At 40.7% G+C, this 24,504-nt stretch overlaps 1 protein-coding gene across 1 annotated transcript in view; it reads left to right on the top strand.

Annotated features, from left to right (window-relative positions):
* Positions 1–10,210: 10,210 nt before the first annotated feature.
* ATF3 (activating transcription factor 3) overlaps positions 10,211–24,504 on the top strand; it is a 55,855-nt gene continuing 41,561 nt past the window's right edge. Inside the window, exon 1 of the mRNA XM_035280587.3 lies at positions 10,211–10,287. The gene's annotated coding sequence lies outside the window, so the exon portion shown is untranslated. The remainder of the gene's footprint in view (positions 10,288–24,504) is intronic.

Raw genomic sequence — 24,504 nt, 5'->3', positions numbered from 1 at the left:
GGGGTTGTCAATCCTAAAGTGAAGAGGAGGGAGACATTGTGACATAATTTTAAGACCAAGGTCTTTAGAAATCAGATAGGGCAGTGTGACAGTTAATTCTGTGTCAAACTTGACTGGATTATGGGGTGCCCAGATATTTTGGTCAAACATTATTCTGGGGTATCTTTGTAAGGGTGTTTTGGGATGAGATTAACATTTTAATTGATAGAATGAAGCAGAGTGCCTTCTATAATGTCGGTGGGCTTTATCCAATCATTTAAAGGCCTGAATAGACTAAAAAGGTTAGCCCTCCCCAGAGTGAGAGAATTCTTCCTGACTACCTTTGAACTGTGACAAGGGCTTCTTCCTGCCTTTGGACTTGAACTAGAACCACATCATCAGCTCTCCTAGGTCTCAAGCTTGCTTACTCACCCTGCAGATCTTGGGACTTGCCAGCCTCCACCATTGCATAAGTCAATTCCTTATAATAAATCATATCTATACACACACAGGCATGACTCAAGAGATACTGCAGCTTTGGTTCAAGACCACCGCAGTAAAATAAATATCACAATAAAGGACTCTACACAAATTTTTGGTTTCTCAGTGCATACGTGTTATGTTTACATTACACTGTAGTCTTAAGTGTGCAACAGCATTGTCTTTAAAAAAAAGTACATACCTTCATTTAAACATTTCTTGCTAAAAAAAATGCTGACAGACATAGTGAGCACATGCTGTTGAAAAAAATGGTACCAATTTGTAAATAATGCATTATCTGCAAAGTGCAATAAAGTGAGACACAATAAAATGAGGTATCCCTGCATATCCTATTGGTTCTGTTTCTCTGGTGAACCCTAATACAACAACCTGCTTTCAAATCATGGCTCTGTTTCTTAATGGCTGTGTACCTTAACCAAGTCCCTTAATGTGTCTGAGCCTGTAAAATGGAAACAGTTCATTCGGCATAGCATTGTAACAAAGATTGACTGAAATAATTTCATAAAGCATTGAGCACAGAGGCTGGCACATAGTACTCAATAAATGGACATTGCTATTATTATAGACGGCTCTATTTTGAGAAAAAAATCCAGATGAAATCGGGCCTAAATATGTATTCTTGGTGAGGAAGCCGAAATCAAAGTGAGTAGGGATTGTCAAAGTTTATCTTAGCCAACAACAAAAAACTTCCCATGTTTCTCCTTTCCTTCTGCTCTTCTTTCTTATCTCCATGAAAGTTACTGTGTTTCATCCCTAACATAACCCTTTGTATGGGATATTTCAACTGTACCACTATCTGAAGTCCTAATTAAAATCTGGTTAAAAATCTTTCAAATGCAGATCACTACTTGCTTAATTAAGCACAGTGGATATAAAAATATGAGTCTTCTGATTTAAAATTTTGCAGAGGCATCAGGTTATCAGTGAAGATATTAATCACTGTAACATACTACAGATTTATTTTTAAAACTAAATCTCTGATAACTTCTTATGCTGTCATTAGCCTTTCATAAAATTGACTGTGGCATCAATTCCAGCTTGCTGAGAATTCCTTAAAGCTTTACTATAAAGATCTTCCTCTCTTTAACAGTGGTAACATCTAAGAAAGAGACTAAGTACAATCTCTTCACTTTCATTTTATATCCTTAAATCTTAGGCCATGAGGTATCACTGTGCATAAATCACTTCTATTTCAAATGTAAACACCCTATTTAGCAACCAGCACACAGAAGCAGCAGTGGTCTTGAAATTTCAATTTCAATGTTTTTTTTTTTTTTTTTTTTTTAAGTAAAGACTAACTCTCCTGTGACAAAAACTTGATCGATAATGCCTGTCTGTGGATTGCAGTCACAGCCTGGAGAGCTAGACAAACTTCCACCATCTTGAATCTAAAAGTATAGCACACTATTTCGATCCCAATATAATTTATAATTTTGAGTTTGGTTGTTGGTTTGTTTCCTTTGTTTCTTCCTCATAAATGGTGGTGGTGGGAGTTGGGGAGGAGTTAAGGTGGGTGTGGAAAAGAATTGTATCCTCTATGGTAACAACACAGGTCTGCAGTGCTAACCCTCTCAACTATTAAAAAACAAAAACAAAACTCCCCCTTCTCCAAATGTGCAATCTGGTTCTGGAAACCCACATTTATTCAATGAATCAAAGCACTAATTAAAAATTTTAGTAGCTCTTAGTACATGATAGCACTGTTCTGGAAGCAACAGATACAACGATAAAGACACTAGTCCAGAAATAAACATGTAAGCAAACAATCCCAACATAGTAACCAATAATTGAAAAAGATGCATGCTCAAAGCAAGCAGGCACAACTGCAGGGAAGGGAAGGCTCTGCAGAAATGCTAACCGGCTGCCTGCAGGATGCTGCTGGCCCCCTCCAAAGTTATGTCTTTTTCAATAAAAAAAACTCAGTTTCTGGACTAAAAGCTCTCCTTTCTGAACATGAGACTTGCATGCTTAGGTTCTTGCACATTATATGCGCTCAATAACCCAGAGGAAGAGAAATTCGCAGTTTGAGAACTTGACTGAGCATCCTCATACCTGCTCAGTTTCAGACCCTCCCTATAAGCATTACACTGAGTAAAAGACGTTTTTTTCCTCAATGTAATGCTTATGGGGACATTAGGACAAATAATAGACCTTTGTTGATAATATGAACAATATAAAAAAAGCATGCATACCTCTGGATATATTTGTTACAAATAACGGTATTAGACTGTAACTGCCAATCCTTTAAAACCAGCTTTAAGATGGATGTAAGGCCCTAAAAAGCTTGCAGGTTCCACATTCACAGCCGAGAAACTTCCAATTTACAAAGACCAATGTGGTTTTTTTTGGAAAACAAATAAAAATGACACCAATTTCTGTCATTTATTCATGTCATAATCCCCAAAGTTATCTTTAATCCACAACTCCACCATTTTCCTACGGTCAGCTTTTTTAAAGGTTATAGCCTTCAAACACTTGAAATAGAAGATATTAAGGATACAACCATTAGAAAATGTTCCCATACTACCATTTAACATTCCCCATTTATCATTATGTTGACTATCGTGTAATTTCCAACATATTCTAACGACGTCAAAGGCACTACCAACGCCGTTTTACAGTCTACCTAGGGAGGCAATGGCTGTGAAACACACATCAGCCACAGGAATGCGGGTCACTGTGACACAGCGGATCCCTCTGCAAAGTCAAAACTGCAGTTCACTTTACGCTGACGGCGCTTCTTTCCAGGACCCCCACCCCCACCCGAGGACAGGAGCGTGACCATTTCCCAAGGCGTCTGGCACTGCTTTCTTGAAAACGCAGCTCTCATCTGGTTCCTGGAAGATCACCCCGGTTCGCGCAGGGCTCGGGACCCGGCGCGCACCAGCGCTGGCTTCTCACCCGGTGACCTTCAAGGCCTCCGCGCCGGGCCTGACCCTAGAAAGGCCACCGCCCTTCACAGCGGGCGAGCACTGTCCCTCCCGCGGCCCCGCGTACTGCGGACGCCCCAGGGGTCCAGGCCCGCCCTTGCCCCACACCCGCAGTGCTGGCCCACAGTCGGTGCCCGAGGGCTGCGCCCCGCTCTTGCTCAGATTTCAGCCCGCACCGCACCCCGGCCGCCAAGGAACCTTCCAGAACCCTGCCCCTCTGGCTTTCTCCCGAAAGCCCAGGGTCGCCGTCCAGGAAGAAACTTCGATTCATTTACTTAAGGCCCACAGTGTCCAGGGCAGAGCGAGGAGCGGGGTTTCCACGCGGAGAGAGAGAGACCCCTCGGTTCCCGCCTCGGGAAACACCCACGTTCCAGCACCTCTAGTCGCCCCACCCCTCGGACCGGCCCCGGTCCTCGAGGAAGACAGCGGGGCTGGAAGGGACGAGGAGAGCCGCACTCCTTGCCTGCCTCGTCCCCTCCACCCGCCTTCACCTCACGGGACCCCAGGGAAGCTGCCTGAACTAAAATTAGCAGAGCGCCGCGCGCGCACGTGAGCGCGCGTCCGGACGGAGGAGGGGAGCAAGGGGCGCGGTCCGGATGAGTCACCGGCCCCGCCCCACTCGCCAAGAACGCGCTGACGTCAGCCGCTTCCCCGAAGGGTGACGTAAGCGCGCCAAGGGGAGGCCGAGGCTGCTGATAGAATGTTCGGAGTTTCGATGCCTTAAAGGGACCAGGCTTGGGATCGTGAAAGATCTGGGGAGACGACTCCACTCACCCACCTGCAGACCATCTTGTATCCCTTTGTATTTAAGGGAGCTGACTGTTGAGATGGTGATGAAAACCGGAGAACAACTGAGCCTAGTTGGAGGCTCTTTGAAGTCCCAGAACCTCTTCCAGGAAGCCCTCCTTGGTTAACCAGATGGACATCTCAGTTGCTTTCTGAGCCTGAACCAAGTGTCAGGAAGAATTTTCCATGGCCCTTAACTCCCTAACCCTTCGCTTATAGCGTCTCAGCTGTCTGATGCCTCTGCTGGCAGAGAAAGGCTGTAGTTTAAATACTTATTTATGAATCCATCAACTTGGACCAACTAGGCCCCTTTATCACTGTTTCGACTGCGTCTAAACTGTCATTAGTGGTGTCAACAGAAACCAGTTAATGTCTCTGGGTGGTAAAATCGTGGACTGATCTCCAAACCCTTCTACTATACTAATGTTGCCGATTGAAGTTTCCAGAGGGCAGGATCCCTGGCCAACACGTGATGGTAAACAACATTACGGCCTTGCAGGGAACTCCCAATATACCGAGGTTTGCTCTGTGCCAGGTGTTTTCATGATCCCCCCCCACCCCGTCGTTTAATCCTCTTCTCTGAGGTAGGTGCTGTCCTCCCCGTTTTACTGATGAGGATGGAAATCGAGGCACACAATTCAGCATGTTTCCCTGGGTCCCACAGCTAATGAATCACAAGCTGGAAGTCAGCCCCATGTCAGACACTCCAAAGTCCCTGGTTTTGGTGATGTAGGTGGGCTGTGAAATGTGTGTTTTATTCTGTGCATGTGAGTCTCCTAGAACCAGCTTTTCCACTTTGAACACAATCTCAGTGCCTTTCAGCAGGTAACCCATGCCAGGCCAGATGTCCAGAGATGGAGGTGGCCAGCCTCAGGTCCCAGACACGGGAAGGTGAATGAGGAGGCATCACATCAGGTGCCCACCTGTGCTTACAGTGCCTGACCATGGGCGCCGCCTTCAGCTTTGCACCTTAGGCACCTCACTTGGCTCCCCTTCGTCCCAGTCCTGCCAGGCCCACCGTTGACTCTGTGTTTCCTTTCTGTAAACTCCAGAGGCCATTCTACTCAGCAACCAGATCTGCCCAAGCGCAGAAGAAACACTTTATATTTTCTCTATCGTCATCCCCTCTCAAGCATAAAACAGAAAGTTTCCTATTGGAACAGCATGCTTATCCCAAAAACAAATTAGAAACAACAACAACTTCTCAAAAATTTAAGCAAAATGATGGTGGGTGTGTCCTGGAAATGGAGCCAAGTAAGTGAGCCTCTGTCACTGTCCCTTCTGACAGTCACTATTGGTCCTTGGCTAAGTATTGCAGCCTCATCCTCAGGCTACACACACCAGGTGTACCAGAAGCACCTTCTGCCTCCAGCTCACTCCTGGGAGACGTTTAACGCTAACTCCTCTCCCCTCCCAGTCTCCAGCCACCAGCAAGCTCTCCCTTGCTGTCCCCAGCTCCTGCCCCTCATGCTGATAGAAGCATTGCCCACTGCTCTTCCTGTTCTTACAGGTTTTCTAGTGCCTGTGGCCAAACACCTTGTGTGTACTCCCCAGGAGAGAAAACCACTAGTAGCCTTAGGTACTGTTGGGGGGGGGAGGGGTATTCTGTGGGAACAAGAGCTTCTTCCTCTGTACTGGGGCTGGACACACACACATGGAAACTTACAGCTGTATGCTACCTTCAGGCCAACCAGGCAACCCCTGGTTTTATAACCAAGGTCTAGGTGAGGTGGTCCGCCCGGGGTCCCATGGCCTGTTAGGAGTAGAGATTCTTAGTCACCTGACTTCCAGCCTGCTTCATTTCCATGGATAACACACACCACTGTTATAAGACTCAGGTGGGACAAAGGGCATGAACTTGCATGCCCAACTGGAACATTGGTCATATTTTACAATGGAAGGGAAGACAGATCATGACATGAAGTGAATATAGACATGAAATCCTAGGGAAGAATTGGAGAACATGATTTTTTTTTTTAAATTTATTTATTTTACTTTAGGTGCATTTAGAAATCTGGCATTTCTCCTCATGTTATCCCTCCCCACCCTCCCCTCCCTCCCGACCCCCTGCTGTCTCTCCCCTACCCCTCTCAACTGCCCTCAGTGTGTGATGCTCCTCTCCCTGAGTCCACATGTGGAGAACTCGATTTCTGATGACCACTGCCTATTCCCACTTCCCCTTTCCTTCTGCCTCCCACTTTGTTTGAAGACAGGTGAGGAGTTCGTCCTCAGACCTAAGAATCATTTCCCAGCGGAATGACACAGTGAGGTGGATTGCCATTTGTAAACCTTCAGTAATAAAGATCTTGTGTGTCATTTCAGTTTTAATTTTTTATCTTCCAGTCTTTACTCTCCATCATTCCTTTATCCCAGAAGCCCCATTAAATAGCATTAAGAAACATAAATGTAACTGGCCACTAATGTGGAAGGATTGTGATCTCCGGCAAACAGCCCCGGCAAGCGAAAGAGCAGGAATCCTGGGTCAGCTTCCAACTGTGCCTGTGACTCACAGTGTGACACAAGGCAAAGCTCCACTTTCGCAGAGGGAGAGCCGTGGAGCAGCGAGACACATGGTCTGTGCCCTGACAGAGGTGGAGGGGTTTCCCTGCTCAGGGGTCCCTGGTGGAGTCCAATTCCATAGTAACTCCTTAGCAGTGGCCATGAGCTCTGCCTCCGATGGAGACACTGCCACGGCTTGGGCTGGATTATGGCACTTGCCCTTGGTGACATCATTCTCATAGGTTAGGAATGCACGCTGATTAGTTCTAACCCCACTTTAATAACTTGTTCTGGATCTGCCCTCCAGGAATTTATTTGAAACTTTCTTTATTCTATTTATATTTCAGCCTGTACAGCCTTTTCAGGCAACAAGTAGATTTACCATTTATGTCAAAAGACTTGAGTTCTAAAACACAGGAAGCGTTGCATAATGGTTTGTTATAAAAATAATCACAATAATTTGATATCTATAATGTTATACATAACGAATATTATATGAAAGTTTGATGATAATAATTATTTATGCAGATGGCCTCACAGGCTTCATATTTTCAGTCACTCACTGTCTGTGTGTTTATCCCCCCACCCACCTCTCTCCAACCCCAGTCAAAAAGTATCTCTTGGCTGGGTGCAGCGGCTTGCGCCTATAATCCCAGCGCTTTGGGAGGCCGAAGTAGGAGGATTGCTTGAGCTCAGGAGTTTGAGACCAGCATAGTGAGACCTCATCTCAATTTTTAAAGAATTTTTTTAAAAGTGTCATAGTGAAGATAAGGGGTGGGGGAAGCATTTATTAATGGAATGAGGTGATATAATGGGTGCACCTCTGCCCAGAAACTTACCTGAACAGATTCAATGTCCTCTAAGGACTTGTTATCTAAGATCAATATAAGGCAGGTACTTGTCTGAGTCAGTTTGGGCTGCTATAACAGAATACCAAAGACTGGGTGGTATAGACAACAGATATTTATTTCTTACAGTCTGGAGCCTGGGGAGTTCAAGATCAAGGTGCTAGCAGATTAGTGTCTGGTGAGGACTGGCTCCCTGAGTTGCAGACAGCTGCCTTCTTGCTGTGTCCTCACGTGACCTTTCCTTGGTATTGTGCCTGTAAAGAGAGAGAGCTCTGTTGTCTCTTCCTCCTCTTCTAAGGGCACTAATTCCATCATGAGGGAACCATCCTCATGACCTAATCTAAACCTAACGATCTCCCAAAGGCCACATCTCCAATACCATTACACTTGGGGTTAGGGCTTCAGCATACAATTTTGGAGGAGACACAAACATTCAGCCCATTTATTCATTGCTCAATAAATACTGGATGTATGAATGGATGGAATAAAGAAAGATAAGCCTGTGTGGTAATTGGATAGAAAATACATGGACATACAGTCAAGCGCCGCATGATGCTTCAGTTAATAATGAACAGCATGTACAACAGTAGTCCCATAAGATATAATGGGCTGGAGCGGTGGCTCACCCCTATAATCCCAGCACACTTTGGGAGGCCCAGGAGTGCAGATCACTTGAGGTCAGGAGTTCAAGACCAGCCTGGCCAAGATGGTGAAATCCTGTCTCTACTAAAAATACAAAAATTAGCTGGGTGCAGTGGCGCGTGCCTGTAATCCAAGCTACTTGGGAGACTGAGGCAGGAGAATTGCTTGAACCTGGGAGGCGGAGGCTGCGGTGAGCTGAGATTTCACCACTGCACTCCAGCCTGGGTGACAGAGCAAGACTCTGTATCAAAACAACAAACAAACAAACAACAAAAAAAGAAATAATAGAGCTCAAAGAATCCCGTCATCTAGTGACACAGTTGTCATGGTAGTGCAGCATACTAACTTTTTTGTGTTTAGATCTGTTGAGATTCCTAAATACTTACCATTGCGTTACAGTTACCTACAGTATTCAATACAGTAACATGCCACACAGGTTTGTAGCCTAGGAGCAATCGGCTATACCGTACGGCCTATTGCTGTGGTATGTATCCTACGTAGTAGGCTATACTAGCTAGGTTTGTGTAAGTGCACTCCATGATGTTGGCACAACAATGAAATCACCTAACGATACATTTCTAAGAACATATTCTTTTTTTTTTTTTTTTTTTTGAGCTGGAGTTTCACTGTTGTTACCCAGACTGGAGTGCAATGGCATGATCTCAGCTCACTGCAACCTCTGCCTTCTGGGTTCAAGCAATTCTCCTGCCTCAGCCTCCCGAGTAGCTGGGACTATAGGCGTGCACCACCATACCCAGCTAATTTTTTTGTATTTTTAGTAGAGACGGGGTTTCACCATGTTGACCAGGATGGTCTCGATCTCTTGACCTCGTGATCCACCTGCCTCGGCCTCCCACAGTGCTGGGATTACAGGCGTGAGCCACCGTGCCCGGCCTCTAAGAACATATTCTTGCTGCTAAGTGATGCATGCCTGTATATGACATTCTGGAAGAGGTAAAACTGTGGAGACTAAAAGATCAGTGGTCACCCGGGGTTGAGTAGTGGGGATGAACACATGGAGCACAGAGCATTTTTAAGGCAGTGAACTGTTCTGTATGATACGATAATGGTAGATACATGTATTTAAAAATCTGCCCAAACCCATAGAATGCACAACACCAAGAGTGAACCCCAGTGTAAACTATGGATTTCAGGTATTAATCATTTGTTAATTAGGTTAATTGATCGTAACAAACGTACCAGTCTGATGGGGGATATTGATAAAGGAGGTGGCTACACAAATGTGGGAAGAGGAAGTATATGGAAAATTGAGTACTTTCCACTCAATTTTGCTGTCAATCTAAAACTGGTCTACAGTACAGTTGATGCTTTAAAAAGCCAGGTGAGGTGATAGCACGTTTCTGTAGAGTTCATTCCACTGTAGGGTCACACAGATTTGGGCTGGAATCTGAGCCAAGCTCTGTAACCTGGGGGAAGTTACTTACCCCTCTAATCTTAGTTTCTCTAACTCCACAGAGATGGTAATGCCTTCTTCAGAGTGTTTGGAGAACTAAATGCAAAACTGTATGTAAAGAATTGAATCCAGCACCTGGCATATAGAGCATGGTAAATATACACAGGCCTCCCCATTCTTCCCCAATGACTGTGATTCTTATATATTCTGATGGTTACTATTTTTGAAGTCAGGCCAGGGGAGGAAAGCTGCCTTAGGCGAAAGTGTCTTCTACTAGGAAAGGAATCTGTATATGCGGGGCATTTGTGTCCTCAGTCATTCATGTGTGTCCTCAGAGGTCCTGGCCACAGAAGGCCAGATGTGAGCCCCAGATCAGTGTTGAGCCCCCTCACTCAGCTTTCTCCCGTGAAAAGGTCAGGATGATGGAAGGCTGTCATATTTAGATGATGGCTCGCAGGGAAGCCTTGGTGGGTTAGTCACCTATGATATGACATCATATTGCCGCTCAATATAGTAACAGCTGTTGGTTGCTCTGGGGGGCGGAGGTGGGGTTAGCTTTAGTTGACCAGCCATGCCTTGAGGATAAATTGGATGGGATCAGACGGGAAGATGTGACAAGAAGAGAAATCCTCCTCTAAATAGGATGCTCTGCCATTTCCTAAGGATTTTCAGCACCTCGCCCCAAAATGTGAGTCTTGACTTTTCTCTGGCTTTTGGGGAAAAACAGGGAAAATGTTACAGGAGAAAGGTATTTGGTCAGAAAGCCTCCAGCTTGGGGAGTATCTGTTGTGGCCCTGCTGGGTGGGTGCCACCGGGAACAGAGGTGGGAAAGTGAGCAGTTCGGTGCATATGGCAGGCACCCAGTGAAGTGATCTGAGGGGTAGGGATTGAAAAGTCCTGGAGTTCGGGTGCTGCAGAATCTCCAGGTTGGATTAAGCTTGGTACTGACCCCTCTGCTGGTTGCGTAACACCTGTGGGACCATCCCAGCGAGACTGTGGTGTCGTCTCAGTCTCATCCTGGATGAAATCGTGGTTTGGGGATACCACTAGTCAGTGCTGTGGTCAGTGTGGGGTATTGATTACTCATAATGGGAAGCCACTGGAGTTGGTTAACCCCTTCCTTCTAGTGTGTTCTCCTCCTTGACATTCCTACCTCTTCTGGGGCCCTTGTGTTTTGGGAATAGAATGCTTTGTATCACAATGTTTCATGGATAGGTTAACTGGATATGGGCTGGATATGGGGAGAGCCGGCTCTTCCTGTGTTTAAACTGGAATAAGTCCAGAGTGAGGAAGTAAAGAGGTTAGAGAGGAAGAGCCCCGAGTGGGGGGGTCAGGAGATCTTGTTTGACAGCTGGTGTCCTTGGACAAGTCATTGTTTCTCTTTGATTTTGGTTTCTCATCTCATCTGTAAAACCGTGTGCACTTGGGGTTCTTCCAGCCGCACTGGTTCTCTTCCGTCCTTTAAATGTGGACCTGCGGTTCTGTTGTTGGCAGACCAGAAAGGGCACGAGTTTGAGTGTCTGGCTCTGCCACTTGCTGTGCGACCTTGGACAGGGACAACCCCTTCTCTGAAACTCAATTTTCCCATTTATAAAATATGGGTTATTGTGAGACATCAGTGAGGTAATGAAGCTGAGAGCCTTTTTTGTAAAGCGACACCCTGAGTTTGGACAGGGCAGGTGGGGTAAGGCAGGCTGAGGGGCGATGTTTAGGGTTACTGGCAGGCTGAACTGTGACCAGAGTGTAAAGCGGGTGGAGGTCACGGCGAGCCAGGCCATAGAAACCTCTGGCCCTGTCCTGCTCAGTTCCTGTTCCTTTCCCAGCAGCTAAGGGAGGGGAATCAGTTGAGAGGTGATAAATGATGCTGAAAACAGCTCACAAAAGTGGCTGCAAACTGTCTGAGGGGATCATGCCTGGGGAGCAAAGCATGCGCTGGGAAGCACATCCAGGGTCTGAGGACCCCTGCAAATTGAGCAGCCTCCTGCTTCCTATTGGTGCCCATGAGGATGCCCCTCCTGCATTGCTTGGCATCACTTCCTAGGAAAGTAAAAATGCCTAGTACTGCAACTTATGGCTCACGCCCGAACAGTGACCACAGTGACCTGTCTCGAGCCGTCTCTGAGGGAAAGTCACAGATTCCCTGGAGAAACTCTCCAAATTCCTGTTTATTCTTCACATAAACAGATTAACGTAGGGGTAGCGATTTTACTTCAACTCTTCCTTTCATGTTGCAGTGAACGTGAAATTGGCAACGTCTTTGAAGCTGTTGTTTGAGCCATAAGTATAATTTCTCTTCTTGCCCACAGAAAGGGGTTTTCTTTTTCTTTCTTTCTTTCTTTCTTTTTTTTTTTTTTTGAGGCTCCAGGCACTGAGACGTTCAGAGGTTGGCAGGAGCTGCAGCTGCCATAGGAGCAGCATGCTGTCCCCTGCTGACTCATCTGACATTAACATAATTACGTTTCAGGAGTCAAAGTGATTTTCAAACTATGAGTAATGCAGGGGGTTAGCGAGAATGTTTACACGGCAGTGGGCATTTCAGCACACTGAAGTAACCAGCTGCTGCTAACAGCTGCAATGAGTGAAGGAATAAGAAAATACTCTCAAGAAAAACAACCCTTCTCTCTCGTCTCTGTTTCTGTGCAAAGGATTCAGATGCCACGGAAGGCAGGTTAACTTAGAGTTCCCCAGGGACCAATCCAGATCTAGCATTGTTATCTGAATGCCTTGATGTCTGATCTTTTCATAGGAAAAAAAATGTTTTTATAGCTTATATTTCATTTACCCAACTCTAGGGAAAGGTGGATTTAAAGACTTTAGCAAATTATTTAGGTTTTGTAATGTTACGAGTATTAATGATCATAATAGTCTAAGGCTGTACGAAGAAATGTGCTGCTGCTTCTAAGACTGGAACAAGGGCAAAAATCATTTCCCCCTGTTTTAAAGATGTGGGCAGAAGCCCGTGGGGAGGGGCACTGGGAAATGCTGTCTTAAAGCTCCTTTGTCTCATTATTATGGGAAAAGTTATGAGAGCCATCGAGTGGAGTGCACCAAGTATTTAGACCTCAGGAGAGAAAAACTGGGCTCCAGTCCCGTTCCAGAACTGAATACTGGAATGGAAATGCCTCAATTTCTTTATCTCACAACAAGAATACTAGTAATACTTGCTTGCGTATGTCAGAGGAGGAGCCTCAAACTTTTTTTTTTTTTTTTTTTTTGAGATGGAGTTTTACTCTTGTTGCCCAGGCTAGAGTGCAGTGGCATGATCTTGGTTCACGGCAACCTCTGCCTCCTGGGTTTAAGCGATTCTCCTACCTCAGTCTCCTGAGTAGCTAGATTACAGGTATGTGCCACCACACCCAGCTAGCCTTGAACTTTTGTAGGACAGAGGCAGTGTCTGCCCACTACTGTAGCTCCAGTGTCTAACTTAGAGCCTGCCCTTATTTACTTACTCACTGAGAGATGCTCAGTAAGTATTTGAAGAATTAATGAATGAGATAAAGCTATAAACGCTGCTCTTGGGGTTTATTATTGCATCTAGTAAGGTGTCATTCACATGGAGAGGGTCGCTAATTTTTTAATGTGTTAAAAAAAATCACGAACTAATTATACATTCACTTATACATAAGTTATTTATGAACAAATTGATTATTATTTTGGGGTTGCCAAGCTGAATTACACACAAAAATTTTCCTGTTTGCTTAAGAATGTCTAACGAAGCAACACAAATTAATTTTATTAAGCCTCGTCCCTTGAGTCTACAACTTTGCATGCTCCACATTTGCATCCTGGAGAAAGAAGGAGCCCCAGAGAGAGAGAGCACACCAAAAACATCGACCTACCCTGAACTAAGGGGCTCAGGTGTGTTTTTGTGGACTCCTGTATTGAGTGATCTCTTCCTCCTGGACCTGTGAATAATTATTGTTCGGCTTATTTCAAGCAATAAATCTAAGCGAGTCTGTTCATGGCAAATCAATCCAAAATGGCCATCCAGGAGAGCCAGGATCTGTGGTCCCATCCCAGATATTTGAAGATGATGCCAGAAAACAAATTTAGTGTGTTCTCCTGGTGACTGTCATTTGGTATTTCTGTCCTAGGCAGACTTTCCAATGCGGGGAATACAGGCTCCAGCATTTCTAACGTCTAAACCTCCACTGCTCTCTTTCTCTCAATGTTGCATGTCCAACACAGCTGTGATTTCACCTCCCCAACTCCATCGTTACTATAGGTTCATTAAAGAGTGTTGGACCGGGTGTGGGGGGCTGTTTCTTAAAGCATCTCAAGTCAAAAGGCTCCTCACTTCTGATCCGGGTTTATTTATTTTGAATACACTAAGAAACAATTTAATAGTGTTATTAAGTTAGTAACAGGTTGTTGAAGGATCCAAATGTTTAACATATATTCTAAAATAAACATTGGCTGTTTAGAGCCCTCACAGAATAAACTAATTTGCATTTTTCCCCTGGTACCCTTTTCTTTATTTCTTCTGCTCTTTCTTCCTTCCCCCTTTTTCCATCTCTCCCTCCATCTTTTTCCTCCCTGCCTTCTTTTCTTTTTATTTTCTTGTGTTTCATTTGTTTGTTGCTTTTGGTAAATGTCTTTCTAAAAAATATGTGTGGAAGGAGAAAAGAGAACTGATCAAAAAGCCTAGGATGAGGTGGAGAGACTTTTCAGCATATGCACTTTCTGACTTTGAATTTGTAATCATGGCAATATTTTTTCCCCAATAAAAAAGTTAACTGGAACAGAGCTGTACACCCTTCTTGTTTTCATTTGTCCACTTATAATGCGAGCCTATTTCCTCCTTACTAAGATGAACGAATGGCTTCCAAACGGAAATGGGGAGAAGAGAAGGGACAGAGTCGACAGAAGCTGAGTGCCTGTGTGTCCACAGTGGAGACACAGGGGAAAGAGCTAGTGTGACAGAACCAAGGATTTTTTTGGGGGGGCCTTTCTTTTTTCTCTCAAAATGTAAACATCTTCCCACCTCATTCTTCCTACCTCATAAGAATTATTCTTCTACAACATAATTTTTGATGATTGTACAGGGGCCCCAAGTTAATGTAATATTTTTGTACTGTAGTTTACCTTTACTCTATATTAAAACATTTGGGTAATATCTGATTCATCGAAATTGTAAATAGTACTGTAATAAACATTCTTGTAGCTAAAGCTATGTTCATGGTAATTCTTAGACACTTTAAATACCTTTCCTTAAAAAGAATTGACTTATTTCTCAAAAACAAATAAACCAAATAATACACAAATCATAGAGTCTTTGATATATGTTGCTCTTGATGTAATTTTAATTTCTATAAATGCAAAGACATTTCCCCATGTTTGTTAACAAGTTTATTTTCTGTTTATGAATCTTCTGTTCAGAGCCTTTGCCTGTATATCTGTTATAATCTTAATATCTGCAATGATTTTAAATGTTTTATGCATATATAAAATATATCAACTTATCTATTTTTTAAAAAATAATAATAATTCCCTGGCTTGACGTTTACATTTGAATGTTAGTTATATTTGTATATTTTTGGCCCAGAGAGATTTTTAAGATTTAAAGTAATTGAATCTGTCTATTTTTTTCCTGGAGAATGACTTTTTTCCCATATAGAACTTTTAAAATTATTTCATATTTTCTTCTAATAACAAACAGCCTTTTAAAGGTAAACTTTACTTTAAATAAGTGTTGTATATAAATTGTATCCATAGACCTTTTTAAAAAATGGAAATTACTGTCACCCCGGAAAGCTTCCTTGTATTCTCTTCCCGCTGGTCCTCACTCCCACTCTACTCATAGGCAACCACGGGGTTTTCGTTTTTTCATCATTAGTTTAATCTGTTTTTGACCTTCATGTGGAATGGAATCATACAGCATGAACTCTTTTGCATAAGGTTTCCTTCACAGCATAATGTTTGTGAAATTCATCTGTGTTGGTGAGCTTCAGGAATTTGTGTCTTTTTGTTACTAAAAGTAAGCTTTCATTATAGTACGCCTATATGACAGGTTATTTATTCATTACTCTATTATAGACACCTAGGCTGTCCCCAGTTTGGGGCCATCATGAATAATGAAACTATGAACATTCTTGTAAATGCCCTTTTATAGACATATACTTTCATTTCTCTTGGATAAACATCTATGGGTGGAATTGCTGGGCATAGGATAGATGAATATTTCATTTTATAAGAAGCTCGTAGACTTTTCTCCAAAGGAGTTATACCATTTTACACTCCCACTAACAATGCATGAGAATTCAGTTGCTCCGAATTCTTGTCAACATTTGGTGTTGTCAGACTTTTTTATTTTAGCCATTCTGTTGTGTGTGCAGTGGTAGCTTATCGTAGTTTTAATTTGCATTCCCTTGATAAAGTGAGCATTTTTTCCATGTGCTTCTAGTTTTTATTTTAATATTTGTGTATTTTATATCTAACCATATCTCTTTATCCATCAAAAGTTATTTTGATTATAAGTCGAGGTAAATCTCTACATTAATTTTTTTCTAAATAATAAATCAACCCAGCACAATTTATTAAATAATATTTTTATTCTTTTTTTTTTTTTTTATACTGGAGTCTCACTCTGTCACTGAGGCTGGAGTGCAGTGGTATGATCATGGCTGACTGCAACCTCTGCCTCCGGGTTCAATCAATTCTCCTGCTTCACCCTCCTAAGTAGCTGGGATTACAGGTGCCCTCCACCACTCCCGGCTAATTTTTGTATTTTTTAGTAGAGACAGGGTCTCATCATGTTGGCCAGGCTGGTCTTGAACTCCTGACCTCAGGCAATCTGCCCACCTCAGGCAATCTGCCCGCCTCAGCCTCCCAAACTGCTGGGATTACAGGCATGAGCTACCATGCCCGGTCAATACTTTTATTCTCCACTAATTTGTAATGTTTTATTTATCATAGATTAAGTTCTTATATGTACTGTGGTTTCAGAATATCTATTCTATGTCTTGATCTGTACATTTTTACACTTGTTCTTTTGTCAGTTTCATACTCTTATTGATGTTTGCTTTTTAAAATGATTTAAGAACTGGCAAGGTCACTGTCTCATCATTCCTTTTCATGTTCAACATTTTCTTTGCTGTTCATACTAATTATTCTTTTGGTTGAACATTAAATGATTTTGTGAAATTCTGAAAAGAACACTGTTGAGATTTTTGTTGAAATTATACTGGCCATATAAATTAATTTGCAAAACACTGATGTCATTGCCATAAAGCTTAGTATTCAAATCTTCTACATTTCTTAATAGCACTTTGCAATTTTTATATATGGGTCCTTCACATTCTCTTTATAGCTTTTCCAAGGCATTCCATAGAAGTTTCCAATGCCATCATTGTTGATTTTTGCTGTTGTCATTTTATCTTTTCTAAAAGTTATCTAATTGGATAGTAGTTCTATATAGAAAAGCAGTGTAGCAAATTTCTATATACAAATTTTTATACAGAAAATGTGTACACACAAGAGATACTGGCTTTTGTATCTTTTTTATATTTCGCAGCGATCTTGGGCTCTCATATCAATTCTAATAATTCTTAGTTGAATTGTTCTTTTGAATTTCTGGGAATGTAATTATATCATGTACAAATAATTACAAATCTGCTTTCTCCCTTCCCGTGTTTGTGCGTCTTATTTTTATAAGTGCCCTATTTCATTGGTTAGAACTTTCAGGTCAAAATTAAGTAAAAATGGCAATTAACTGTATCTTTGTTTTGGTCCTTATTTTAATCATATTGACTTAGGACTTCATTCTTAAAGATGACTTTGACTGTTTGAAATAAACACCTGTTGTTATGTTAATAAAAGTTCTTAAAGTTGTTATTATTTTCAATAGGGACGAGCTGCTGAATTCTAATGTATTTCCTGCATCAATAGAGAATCTTATTTGATTTCCTTTTTTAGCCTGTGGATGTAATGTATTATACTATTGGATTTTAAAGATATTAAAACATAAAATCTTTTTATTCTAGATTAAACCCTCCTTGGGTGATTTTGATACTGTTATCTGAATTTATATTTCCTTTTTATGTTTATAATTTAGGCAAGTCTATTATGTCCTTTTTTTGAGCTGTCTTTTTCAGGATTTTACATCAGGATTATCTCTGTTAAGTAAATTAGATAAATTTTTCATATTTTTCAATGTTTGAAATTACTGAAACATAGTGATTATGTATTTCTTCAGAATTGAAAGATTTTTTTTCTATAAAGTTTTCTAGGCCTAGACACATTTTTTTCCTGAAGGGAAATCTTTCCTTTTTTTCTTTTTTAGGTTCTTCAGCTGTGATTGGCATATGTAGGTTTTATACATATGCCAAGTTTGATAACATATATATTTTCAGACTATTCATTTTATCCAGGTTTTCAGATTTATAATTCATAATTTAGCAAAGTATTGTCTTATACTTAAAATACCTCCACCTTATCTGGTGCTGAACCTCCCCTTTTAATTTCTAATTTTATTACTCATAGAAGTTTTTTTGTGTGTGTGTTCTTCAGTTTCTCTAATAGTTGTCTACTTTATTGCTTTTTAAAAACAGTGCTCTTGAATTAATTCCATTAGTTTTTCTATATCCTAATTCAGTTAGTTTTGGTTTTACCTTTAGTCTTTTCTGTCTACTGATTTCTTAGCGATTTTGTTGTCATTGTTTTTATAAATCCTTGGGTTGAATGCTTTAATTTTTTCTTTCCTTGAAAATTATAAAAACAAATAGGATTTTAACTTCAACTTTTAGTACAACTTTGATACTATTTCACCCCTTTTGATATATTGTGCTCTTATTTTAATTATCTTTTAACTGCTATGTTTTTATACTTTAATTTTTGGTTTAAGTTTTGTTCTGTCCTTATACTTTAATTATTTTTCTTTAATTTCTATTATTAATAGCTGCATTGTGAATAAATAATCAAGCTTATATAATATTTGTTTCTTAAAATATCTCCCATTGGGTTATATTCATTGCAAATACTTTTTCTGTTCTATATGTGCTGCCAAAGCAAGAACTACTTTCTCCTATAGTATCTTTTCATTTTGTTTATATTGTCTTTTTTAACATATAGTTTTTTTGCCTTAATGTAATCAAATATATCCCTCTTATTTTATTGTTTGTATGTTTGTATCTTATATAAAAATATTTATGTACTTAATGGTAAGGAATGTGTCTTCCTAGATACTGTTTTTTCTCATGGTTGCAAGGTTTTGCTTTTCACATGTGTGTCTTTAATCTTTATGGCTGATGTGAGTGAGAATCTAATTTCACTTACTCCCATATGGATAACCAGTTGTCCCAGTCCCACAGTTTCCCCCCATTGCTTTGTGAGGCTATTTCAGTCATGTGCAGAGCTTCCTCCTGTGTATAGCTTGTTTTTGGACTTTTGTTCAGTTCCATTAATCGATTTCTATTCACTATGCCAATACGACCACAATCTTTCCAATAAGTCTAAATGTCTAACAAGACAAGCCCTGCTACTTTCTCTTCTTTTTCTTCTGAATTTTCTTGGCTCTTCTTGGCCTATACACATGAATTTTAGAATTAGCTTCTTAAGAATTGTGTGTGTATTCGCGTGCACACACACACACACACACATTTTGGGGATTTTCAATATTAATATTTTATTAAATCTATAAATAAATATGGAGATGGCTAATATTTCTATGGAAATCTTGCATGATACCATACACCAGGGGTGCCACCAAGATGGCTATCATTGTTATGTTACTGAGTACTCTAATCAATAAACATAGTAATTCTCTCCCTTTATTTAGGTCTTCCTTTATTTTATTCAATAATATTTTCACAATTTTCTTCTTAGAGGTCTTTCATACCTTTGAACAAATTTATTTCTAGGTGCCACATAATTTCTGTTACTATTATAAATGGGATTTTTAAAATTATATTTTCAAATTGGTTATTACTATTAAGAATGCTTTGATTTTTGCATGTTTTTTGTATCTAGCAACCCTTGATGACCAGTTTTTAGCTCTAAGAGTATGTGAATGTTCTTGAGTTCTTTATGTAGACAATCACATTTTCAGCAAACAAGAACAGTTTCTTATCTTTCTCTTTTTCCATTATTTTATATTACATCAGTTAAGAACTTCAGTGTAATGCTGAATAGAGGCTTGTAACTTATATCCTCATGTAATTTCTGACTTTAATGAAAATGTCTCTAAAGTAGTACCAGTTAATATAATATTTGATTTAGAGTTTTGATATATAGCCTTTGTCAGGTAAGGAAAGTTGCCCTCTATACCTAGTTTGCTTAGATTTTTAAAGCCATGAATGAATGCTACATTCTGTCACTACCTTTTCTGAATTTACTGAGATACTAAAAAGATAAAGGAAAAAGGCTTTTGTTTTTAATCTGTTAATTTAGTAGATTTTTCAAATCTTGAATTATTCTTTCATTCTTGAGGTGAAATTCCACTTGCTCATGATATTTTCTTTAAGATTTTGTAGCTACATGAAAAATGAGATTAAGTTATAATTTTCCTTATTTGGACTGTCCTTGTCTGGCTTTAGTATCTCAAAAAATAAGTGAGGAAATTCTCTTCCTTTTTCCTCTCATCCTCTGAGAGTTTTTGTCTTTTAAGCAGGGTTTATCTATTTCTAAAAAATCTGGTAAACATTTGGGCCTCGCGTCTTTGGAGATGGAAGAACTTTTGATTAATAATTTAATTTCTTCAGTGTCTAAGGCTTTATTCTGGTTTTATCTAAATAAATTACCAAATTTTAATTTTTTTCTGGAAAATTATCCATTTCTTCAAATTTCTACATTTATTCAGATGCAGTTAATAGTATTCTTTTATGTAATTTAACATCTCCACTGTAGCTGTTTTTATTCCTACTTGCTGTTTGTTTTTCTCTTCTTTACTATTTTCTGTAAGTTGTTTTGAAAAACTAACTTCGTGTTTTATTCATCTTCCCTACATAAAATTTCTTTCATTCTTCTCTTCTATGATTTTCTTATTTCTAGTTTAGATTTCCTGTTGCTTTGTGCCTAGTTTCTTAGGTTGAATAGTTTACTTATTTATTGTGCTGTTTTTATTTGTTTTTTCATTTTGTTTTTACTGATTTTTTTTCTTGAGTAGAATTTTACTTGTTCTTTTGACAACAGCAAGGATCTCAGCACTTTAAAATTACACGTGGATCCTGTTCCCCATCTCATTTTTATTCCAGAGTTATAGTTTTTAAAGATAAAAAATTACTTTTTACAATCATGTAATTATGTTTATCAAAATAAAATATTCTTTCATAGTTCTTTACGTGACAGTCTGTGGCTGGTAAACTCTCATCTTTGGATACCTGAAATTCTTTATTTTTCAGGGTATAGAATTCTAGACTGATATTTATTTTCTCTCTGCACTTTGAACATATTACCCTTAGTATCTTCTAGAATCTATTGATGTCTACGAGAAGGCTGCTGTCAGACTAATTTTTATTCCTTTGTAGATAAATTCATTTATCTCTTTAATCTTTTTTTAACTGACAGATAAAATGATATGTATTTCTAGTGTACAATGTGACATTTTAAAATAAAATTATAACATGGAATGACTAAATCCAGCTAATTAACATGTACGTTACCTCACATAGTTAGCATTTTTGTGCTGGGAACACTTAGCATTCACTCTATTAAGCATTTTTCAAGAATATAATATATTGTTATTAACTATGGTCACTATGTGGTACAGTAGATCTCAGACTTATTCCTCCTAACTGAAATTTTATAACCTTTGACCAACATCTCCCCAACTCACCAGCACAACCCCCATGCCACCCCCACCACAGCCTCAGCCCCCGGTAACCACCGTTCCACTCTCTACTTCCGGAAGATCAACTTTTTTCAGTTCCCACATACAAGTGAGGTCATGTGGTATTTGTTTTTCTGTGCCTGGCATAGGTCACGTAACTTAATGTCTTCCAGATTCATCATGTTGTGGCAAATGACAGGATTTGTTTCTTTTTTTTACGGCAGAATAGTATTTTATTGTGTACATATACCGCATTTTCTCTATTCATTCATCTGTTGATGGCCACTTAGATTAATTCTGTATCTTGGATATTCTGATTAATGCTGCAATGGACATGAAGTGCAGCTAGCTCTTTGACATACTGTTTTCATTTCCTTTGAATATATTACTCAGTATTTGGACTGCTGGATCATATAGTAATTCTATTTTTAATTTTTAGAGGAATCTCCATAATTTTTTTCATAATGGCTTTTCCAATTTACATTCCTACCAACAGTGTGAAAGGGTTTCCTTTTCTCTACATCCTGACAGACATTTGTTATCTTTTGTTGCTAATAGTTATTCTGACGTGTGAGGTGAAACCTGTTAACTTACAAATATCTCTTTATCCATAGTGTTCTGCAATTCAGTTGCAATGTATTTCACTTCTAGAAAATTCTCAGCCATTACCTCTTTAAATATTGCGTCACTGTCATTTCCTCCTTTCTCTTCTTTCAGAATTTTTATTAAATGACGGTTGGTATCTATCAATCAATCTTCCATGTCCCCTCTCTGCCTGTATTGTGTGTGTGTTCTTTACTCTCTCTTCTTTGCCTGTATTCTGGGTGTGTTCCTCCACACCCTTTTCCTCTTCACTAATGCCTTCTTCAATTTTGTCCAGGCCAGAAATTTTCTGTCTGGTGCATTTAAAATTTCCATGTTTGTACTAATCATTTCTGAGGTTTTTAGTTGGCCCTTTTTTCTACTTTTAACCTGGAGTAGAATCGTGTCCTGACCATTCACTTTGTTGGCTGTCTTCCTTAGCATTAGATTTCTTCATGTGTTTAGGAAGCTGGGTTTGCAGGCTCATTTCAGGTGAAAGTCATGTTTGTTTTGTTTTGTTTTCTGTCTTTCTCCCTCATTCTGTGCTCATCCCTCCCTGTTCTCCACTATTATAGTGGTCCACTCAGCCCTCCAGCTTCCCAACCCAGAACCAGAGTTTCTGGGGGCATTTCAGGGTTACTGCTGGGACAATAGGCACAGAGCAGACCCAGTCACGGGCTCATTCCCAACCACGGGGCTGTGTCTGTGTCCTCCCACACCCCTAGGCATGCAACTTCTAGGAGCTAGAGTCCCAGGCAACTCTCTGGAGCCATTTTTTTTTTTTTTCTTTTTTGGGAAGGTATCTCACTCTGTCACCCAGGCTGGCGTGCAGTGATGCAATCTCAGCTCACTTCAACCTCCGCCTCCCAGGTTCGAGCGATTCTCCTGCCTCAGCCTCCCAAGTAGTTGGGATCACAAGCATGCACCACCATGCCTGGCCAATTTTTGTATTTTTAGTAGAGATGAAGTTTCACCATGTTGGCTAGGCTGGTCTCGAACTTCTGACCTCAGGCAAACCACCCACCTCGGTCTCCAAAAGTACTGGGATTACAGGTGTGAGCCACCGAGCTCAGCCTTCTGGAGCCATTTTTTTTTTTTAGACTTCCTTCCCAAACTTGGGAAACTCAATTCCATACACCTCCCCCATCATAAAGCTCTAAGCACCGCAAGGAGAGGGGCTGTATATATTTTTGTCACCAACGTATCCCCAGTGCATAAAATAGTGCCAACACATGGTAAACTGAGTGAATGAATGATGGCTAATGTGTCAAAAACTGAAGGACTGAAACTTTGGTATTTAACCTGGAACTTTGTTTACTCCCAGCCCCTCTGGGGAACAGTCAGCCTAGTACAGAGCACAGCTTTTATCTGTAGAAGAGAAGAAGCATTGGCATAAGAGTTAAAAGACCTTGGTTTCAGGGCTGGCTCTGCCCTTGGTTAGTTAAGTCACCTAATCATCCTAAACCCATGGTGGAATAGCAATGCTGTATCCAGATGTGATGGCTGCTTCATCAGCCTGGGCTCCAAGAAAAACAGAGCAGATCCCAGCCAACATGGAGTAGGGCAAATGAGAAATAAACTACCTTGGTTAAGAAACAGATCTGTAGAGTTGTTTGTTACTAGAGCATAATTTAAGCTATCTTGATGGATAAAATTACTTACTTGTATACTTCCTCTCTATAGAGTGTGAGCTCTATTGGGGGAAGAATGCTGTCTTTTTTACCACTGTGTTCTTTCAAATTCCCACTTCTTTTTTTGAGGTGGTGTCTTGTTCTGTTGCCCATGCAGCGGCATAATCTCTGCTCACTGCAACCTCTGCCTCCCAGGCTCAAGTGATCCTCCCACCTCAGCCTCCCGAGTAGCTGGCACTGCAGATGCACACCACCACACCAGGCTGATTTTTGTATTTTTAGTAGAGACTGAATTTAACCATGTTGGCCAGGCTGGTCTCGAACTCCTGAGTTCGAGTGATTCACCCACCTTCTGCTCCCAAAGCACTGGGATTACAGGCATGAGCCACCATATCCAGCCTTCACTTTCTTATGTCATATATGATAATCATTCTTCACTCTGTGTTCACTACTAAGCACAAGTATATTAAAATCCAGTAATTATTCTATATTTGCAGCACTCCAGTTCTCTGAGAAAATTGTGACATTGTCTAGGATTCTCAAAACTACAGTAATATATTGGGTTTGTTTGCTTGTTTGTTTATTTTGAGACAGGGTCTCACTCTGTTGTCCAGGTTGTAGTGCAGTGGCACAATATCAGCTCGTTGCAATCTCTGCCTCCCGGGCTCAAGTGATTCTTCCACCCCAGCCTTCTGAGTAGCTGGGATTACAGGCCTGTGCGCAAGCACGCACAGCTAATTTTTGTAGTTTTAGTAGAGATGGGGTTTTGCCATGTTAGGCAGGCGGGTCTCGGACTCCTGGCCTCAAATAGAGCTTTGGCCTCCTGAAGTGCTGGGATTACAGGCATGAGCCACTGCCCTGGGCCATATAATAATATCTTTAAAGTGCTATGGTACCTTTTCCAGAGAGGGATGGGGAGACAAAGGTT

The sequence above is a fragment of the Callithrix jacchus genome, chromosome 19, assembly GCF_049354715.1.
Source record: "Callithrix jacchus isolate 240 chromosome 19, calJac240_pri, whole genome shotgun sequence".
Taxonomy (NCBI): domain Eukaryota; kingdom Metazoa; phylum Chordata; class Mammalia; order Primates; family Cebidae; genus Callithrix; species Callithrix jacchus.
The sequence above is the reverse complement of the archived record's forward strand: the minus strand, read 5'-3'. Positions and strand labels throughout refer to the sequence as shown.